Source organism: Giraffa tippelskirchi, chromosome 5 (genome assembly GCF_054371585.1).
Source record: "Giraffa tippelskirchi isolate mGirTip1 chromosome 5, T2T-mGirTip1v1.2.pri, whole genome shotgun sequence".
NCBI classification, from domain to species: domain Eukaryota; kingdom Metazoa; phylum Chordata; class Mammalia; order Artiodactyla; family Giraffidae; genus Giraffa; species Giraffa tippelskirchi.
In genome coordinates, this window is record NC_137279.1 from 31,693,092 (window position 1) to 31,699,736 (window position 6,645).

Below are 6,645 nucleotides of genomic sequence, written 5' to 3' on the forward strand. Positions count from 1 at the left end.
AAACAGCACCTCCTTGTCCTCCAAGTCCCTCGATCCCAAAGGTGGTGCCACCTGTTTTTTATTTTTGTGGCGGCCACTCTCCTCTTTCTGGTTCCAACTTTGTTCTATTGTCTACAACTGAATATCTACCATGTCAAAACTTACTGGCTTAAAACAGGATTTATTATTAGCTTTCACCTTCCTGTGGGCTGAGTGGAACTGGCTCGAGGGTCTCACTTGGGGTCTCTCCTGTGCCAGCTTTGGACAGCCCTGGGATTGGTGTCATTGGGAGGCTCAGGCTTTGCACACAGAGATGACTCATTTACACAATGGGCAGCTAGGACAGAAGTGGCCTCAGAGTGGAGGCTGGTTCTGAGAAGAAGTAGCTCTCCTCCCACTGGTCCTCAAATCCCCAGGGCCAACCCAGATCAAGAGGGGATGCCCACCTCTTGGTGTGAGAAGCGGCACGCCCCACTGGGAGCGAAGGCCTAAGGGATGGTCACCTGTGGGAACCAGGGACATGATCCTCGGAGAACAGAGACCAAGGGGCTGGGACACTGGGGTGTTAGGAGGAATGTCTCCATGGATATGAAATGCAACAAAAACAATGACACGTGTGGACAGCAGGGAGCTGGTCCTTAGAGATGCCAGCAACAAAGAGTGGGAGATGGAAGATGAGTGTCAGAGCTGAAGTCCTAGGAGGTGGGAGGAGGGATGGTCAGGATGGGCCAAAAGAAGCAAGGGGTCCTGTGCCAAAGGAAAGAGCCCCATCAGGGGAGCTGGGTGGGCACAGAGAGCTAGGTTTTGGTTAGTAAATAGAATTATGAGAGCATCATAAGCCCCATTGGGAAAACAAGGCATTTTAGAGACGATTGGCCATGAGTTCTTGATGACACCATGGAAGGAGGTCAGGTTTGGGGGAGGGTGGGAGATGGCATCAGAGTAGGGGGACCAGGGCTGCATGGGAGGAGGGGTAGCCTGGGAGTCCTGTATGTCCTGTGGCCACAGACGTGATGTGGGACAGGGAACAGAGGTTAGATCTGGGCTCCAGGTAAGACAACAGTGGAGAGATGGTGGGTGTTGGGAGGGAGAGAGGAAGGGAGCCACTGATGGTGGCATGGAGCCAGGGGAAGAGGAGCTTGTTGGAAAAGCTGTCATATTGCACATTGAGTCCTCAGGGTCACAGGTCTCAGGCTCCCAGAGAGACTTGAGACCTGTCTTGGACATAAACCTGTCACCACATGGCCAGCCCAGTGCCCTGCAGGAAGCAATGATGCAGAGACACTAGACACAGGGCGGTGGGTTCCTTGCATGCCCTGTGTGTCCTGCTGGGATGCAGACCTCCTTGTAAATTACAGGATATTTCTGGGATGGGGAGCCTAGGTTGGTGTTGAAAGATGGAATCCACTGAAAGAGACATGTGTTAATCACTCAGTCATGTCCGACTCTTTATAACCCTGTGGACTGTAGCCCACCAGGTTCCTCTGTCCATGGAATTCTCCAGGCAAGAATACTGGATGGTTGTCATTCCCTTCTTCAGGAGATCTTCCCGACCCAGGGATCCAACCCAGGTCCCCTGCATTGCAGGCAGATTCTTAACTGCCTGAGCCACCAGGGAAGCCTGAAAGATACATGACCTGATCTTATTCTCACTGGTCCCAATCAGAGACAAATATTCCACGAGTCTCTTGGTGTCTAATTTCAAAGCTTGTGGGATCTGGAGGGAATAAAATTCATTGTCTCCTAGTTAACAGAGGAGGCGGGCACAATGGAAGCTTGACAAAGCTTGAGACAGTTTCTGGAAGTTTCCAGCCTCAGAATGTCTCTTGGTACTGAGTGGATGGCCTCTATGGACCACTAGGTCCTCCCTAAACTCCCATCACTTCCTGATGCTGAGTGGGTGGTCTCTGTGGACCACCAGGTTCTTGCTAAACTCCCATCACTAGAGGGTGACTCGTGGGCGAGGGCACCTTCTGGATCACAGGGGAAGTGTGCGCTCAATGTCAGCAGCACATACACTAAACCCTGGCTGCCCTGGCCAAAGCCAGCCCTGCCATTGCACACACGTGACCCGGGACAGGAACCTTCCCTATGACTCAGTTTCTCCACTTGCCAGATCGGGACGATGAGAGCAGTACCAGCCCCTAGGTTGTCGTGAGTTGGCAAGTGTTTAGTGCAAGAACATTACAGGCTGAATATGTCCCCCAAAATCTGTATGTTGGAGCCCTAACTCCCCAGTATAATGGCCTTTGGAAGATGATTAGAATTAGATGGGGTCATGAAGGTGGCCTCAGGTTGTGACTGTCCTTCATCATTCACCATCACCTCTCCAGCCCCGCTGACATGCCTGGACCCCAGGGAGGCCAAGGGTCCCTCACCGATGAAGGAACAGGATAGTCACCTGCACCTGAGAATTTGCACATGAATCAGGCATCACGATGACCTGGAATTGTTCCAAGAACCACGGTGAGTGACAGGGAATAAAACACAGACATAAGTCTTCTTCACACCAGCCTGCCGTTCGCGTGGATCATGGAAGGAGGAGGGCAGGGCTGCAGGGAGGGGTGCATCCGCCTCCCCCAGGACGGCCTGCTGCTTTGTTACCCTTCTGTGAGCTGGAGGTGTGAGAGCCGAGATGGCAGAGGAGGTGGCCAAGCGTCAGAACAGATGAGCCTGGGATCTATGGGGAGCTTGACAGTTTCCAAGGCACTTTCACTGGCATGTTCTCCTTAAGCATGAACGCAAGTGGAAGAGATAAGCATGATGATGTCCCCATTTCACGAAAGGGGAAACTGAGGCCCAGGGGAGGTAGGTGTCCCATCCAGGAACTCAGAGACCACCAGGAGGCCAGATCCGGGGTCTCTTCAGACTTGAGACGCCTCTAGTGGTCACCAGCCTTTCTGTCTGCCCTCTAACTGGGATGTACGGCTGCAACTTTGCTCTCTACTCAGAGAGACGCCCTGGTATCATCTCTGCAGGCCAGAGACTTGGCCAAGAAATGAGCATCAGGGACATGTCAGGGAGTGGGCATGGGGACAGATCTGTACAGAATTCTGCTTCAGGAACCTCCTCACCACATCCCAGGACACTGTCCAAATATGCTGGACTTTCTGGGCTCAGGAGGAGAAGGCAGGGATGGGCTGGTTTCTGCTCTGAACACCAAGCCCCTGCCCTCTGCGAGCCAAGTGGCTGAGGATGTGGTACCTTAGCCAAGCCAGGAAGCCAGCCGGGCCTTCAGGGGGTGTCCAAAGGCTCTGAGTCTCCCTGGAGGTTCTGCCAAAGCCCCTCAGAGACCCCCAGGAGGAGGGATGTCTTCCCACAAGTAGGAGAAGACTCTGCGAGCTTCAGGGAAGTGGGATGGGGCAGGGAGCACAGGAAGGGGGCCAGCCCAGCAGGACCCAACCTCCCTCCAGTGATCCTACCAGGAAGATTAGAGGAGTGGAAATTATACATCAAGAGGCCAACCAGCTGGAGGCAAGGGAGTAGGGGAAAGGGGGGAAGTACACTTTCCAGGGCCAGGTGCTCCTGAGCCCAGAGAGCCAGGCAAAGACAGGCACACAGGGGCAAGCGAGGAGTATGAGCTTAAAGCCAGCCAGGGGATCCACAGCAGCCAAGAGGGGGCTCCCCCTCCAGGGCCTCTGCTAACTGGACGCTCCTACAGTCACCAGCACCTGAGACTTTGCACACGAATCAGGCATAACGATGACTTGGAATTGTTCCAGCCCTAACCTCCCAAGATTTGGTTAGGGTTCTCTGACCTGGAAAGCAGGAAATCTGTCTGACTCTTTGGCAGGTCAGGACACTCCAGTGTAGAGAAGGAAGTGACCAGTCCCTCTCATCCTGGGGTACGGTGACCAAGGATTAGACAGATGCTGGGGTCCTCAGTCCCAGTCCAGACCACTTCCTCTCCACTTCCTGTTTCATCTAAACCAGACCTGAACCCACAATATATGTGAATCCCCAGATCTACCCACCTATATGCCAACTTAAAAAATGCACAACATAAGTTTCTAGTTAAAGCTTATTTGGGGTAAAATGAGAACTATAGCCCAAAAGACAGTGCCTCAGGTAGTTCTGAGAAACTGCTCCAAAGAGGCAGGGGGGATGGTCAATATATATGTGATTTTGGTGAAAGGAGAGTACATGAAATCAAGCACACATTTGTCCCAGAAGGCTCCTACTAGTCTTGTGAAGTCTCTGTTAGTCATGAAGAGCAGTCATCACCAGGAAGGATTTTAGTGCTTTTCTGGATATGAGGAGATACAAGAATTGGGCTCATAAAATCAACTCCTGGAAGTATCTATCTGAAGACCTGTCCTGCCAGTTTTTCTCAGAGCAAAAAGTGTTGAAAATCAGCAGCTACAGCAGCACTTGATTTAATCCTTGTAGAAATAGATGGCAGTTTGTAGCTGGCATATTCCTCTACAAATTCATTCTATAGATCTCACCAGATGTTTTCTCCATGCAAGATGGTAAGGTAACCTGGTAGATAGAATGCAGCCACTGGCTAAAGGGGGAAAGGGTCAAAATGGGAAAGAAGATTTTTAAAAAAGAATATATAGGGCTTCCCTGGTGGCTCAAATGGTAAAGAAACTGCCTTCAATGCAGGAGACCCAGGTTTGATCTCTGGGTCAGAAAGATTCCCTGGAGATGGAAATGGCTATCCACTCCAGTATTCTTGCCTGGAGAATCCCATGGACAGAGGAGCCTGGCAGGCTATAGTCCATGAAGTCACAAGGCATGAGACACAACTGAGTGACTAACACTTTTATATATATATATGTATGTATGTATATATATATATATGAATGTATAACTGAGTCACTTTGCTGTACAGCAGAAATCAACTATCCTTCAATTTAAATTTTTTTCTTTAATATTTGTTTCTGGCTCAAGAAGCAGCATACTACACTGAACTTTGTCATCCTACAATGGACTGACTGAGAACAAAATCAGAGCATCTGCCTGTAACGAAACTGAACAGACCTTTAACCTCTGACCCTTTTGAGCCTCCAGGTCTCGGCTACGAATTCAGACTGAGTCCCCTTAACTCACCTCTCTGGACCAGGCTCCAGCGCCAGGGTCACGGCAGGCAGCAGCACACACTTTGAGGCAGAGACATCTTTTTCTTTTATTTTTTAAACTAGGATCCCCAGTTTAAACGATATCCACAGGCTGCTGTTTAGGACAGAGGCCTGGTCCTGCCCTCCAGGTGCTCATCATCCAAGAGACAGGGCACAGAGACAGTGATCGGCAGCAGCAGGGTGACCAGCAGGAACACCTCCTCTCCAATCTGAGGGCAGATGGGTCCCTGTGGGCAGCAGAAGGCAGGGGGGCTTCCTGGGGAGGAACTTCAAGCCCCCCATTGGAGCATGAAGATTAATAAGGAAAACTAGCCAGTGGGCTGGGCTATTGCATTTGTTGTCTATTGCTGATGTGACAAATAGTTTGTGATTTGAAACAAAACAAGTTTATGACCTGACAATTCCAGAGGTCAGAGGGCCAGCATGGGTCTCGCTGGGCAAAAACCAAGGTGTGGGCAGGGCTGCCTTCCTGCCGAGGCTCCAGAGGAGAATCCGTTTCCTCACCTTTTCCAGTTTCTATAGGTGTCCACTTTCCTTAGCTCATGGCCCTGTTCTCCACCTTCAAAGCCAGTAAAAAGCAAGTTGAGTCCTTACACAGCATCACTCTGACTTCCTTTCCTGCCTTTTCACGACACAGGACCCACCTGGATCACACAATCTCCCCATCTCAAGGTCAGGTGACTGGCAACCTTAATCCCATCTGCAACCTTCAGCCCCTTTTGCAAGTTAAGGTCACATATTCACAGGCTCCAGGGATGAAGTTCCAGACAGTTTGTGGGAGGAGGGCATTGTCACAGGTGTGTGACAGGTGTAGAGGTGTGTTGGTAAAAGAGGACCACACCCAGCAGCAGGAAGATGGGAGAACTTGTGCAAGCTGGTCTTACCTGGTGCCTTGTGAACTCCTTATGAACTGGCCATGTCTTCTGGATCTTAGGAATTTCCACAAGCCGAGAGAATAATATCATAAGAAGCATGAAGATAATAATCTAGCATCCTAGTTCTCAATGACGTTCAAAATATATAACTTTACACGTGTATAAGAAAAGGTAAGGATAATAATAACAACAATAATAAGGGTTCGCCCTAGGTCAGGCATTGTCCCCAGCACTTTTGCCAGGGTGTCCATCAGTGAAACCTTGAGAAGATATCAGAGCAGCCAGACTGCAGGGGAGAGGCCCACAGCACCCCGGGGAGGACGAATAAATGAGATTTTGCCCTGAAAACAAATTTAGCTGGGGGTCTGAGCCAGAGGGAGGTTGATGGAGTGAGACACTTGTGTTCAACTGCAGCAATCCTATTAAATCCAACCTTTCCATGTAGGGGTTAATGGAGTGTCAAACAGCCGTACTTGGGCCCCGATTATTGTGTTTCATCAAGCTGGCAAGCCATAAGAAGCACTGTGTGTATTGAATTTCAGTGCCATAAAAAGATCTAAAACTGATACTTACCTTTGCTGGCATCCAAGATGAAGTGCTTATTGTTGTTGTTCAGTCACTAAGTAGTGTCTGACTCTTTGTGACTCCATGGCTCTGTGACACCAGTGACTCCTCTGTCCTCCAGTATCTCCTGGAGTTTGCTCAAA

At 50.2% G+C, this 6,645-nt stretch overlaps 1 long non-coding RNA gene across 2 annotated transcripts; it reads right to left on the reverse strand.

Annotated features, from left to right (window-relative positions):
• Positions 1-5,085: 5,085 nt before the first annotated feature.
• LOC145507146 (uncharacterized) lies at positions 5,086-6,599 on the reverse strand. 2 transcript variants are annotated; one of them, XR_014054613.1, is made up of 4 exons: positions 6,512-6,599; positions 5,948-5,992; positions 5,458-5,622; positions 5,086-5,290 (listed from the first exon to the last, which is right to left on the reverse strand). It is a non-coding gene; the product is annotated as an uncharacterized LOC145507146 (long non-coding RNA). The 2 variants fall into 2 exon arrangements; XR_014054612.1 differs by having other exon boundaries at positions 5,086-5,272; positions 5,568-5,622; positions 6,512-6,566.
• Positions 6,600-6,645: the final 46 nt, after the last annotated feature.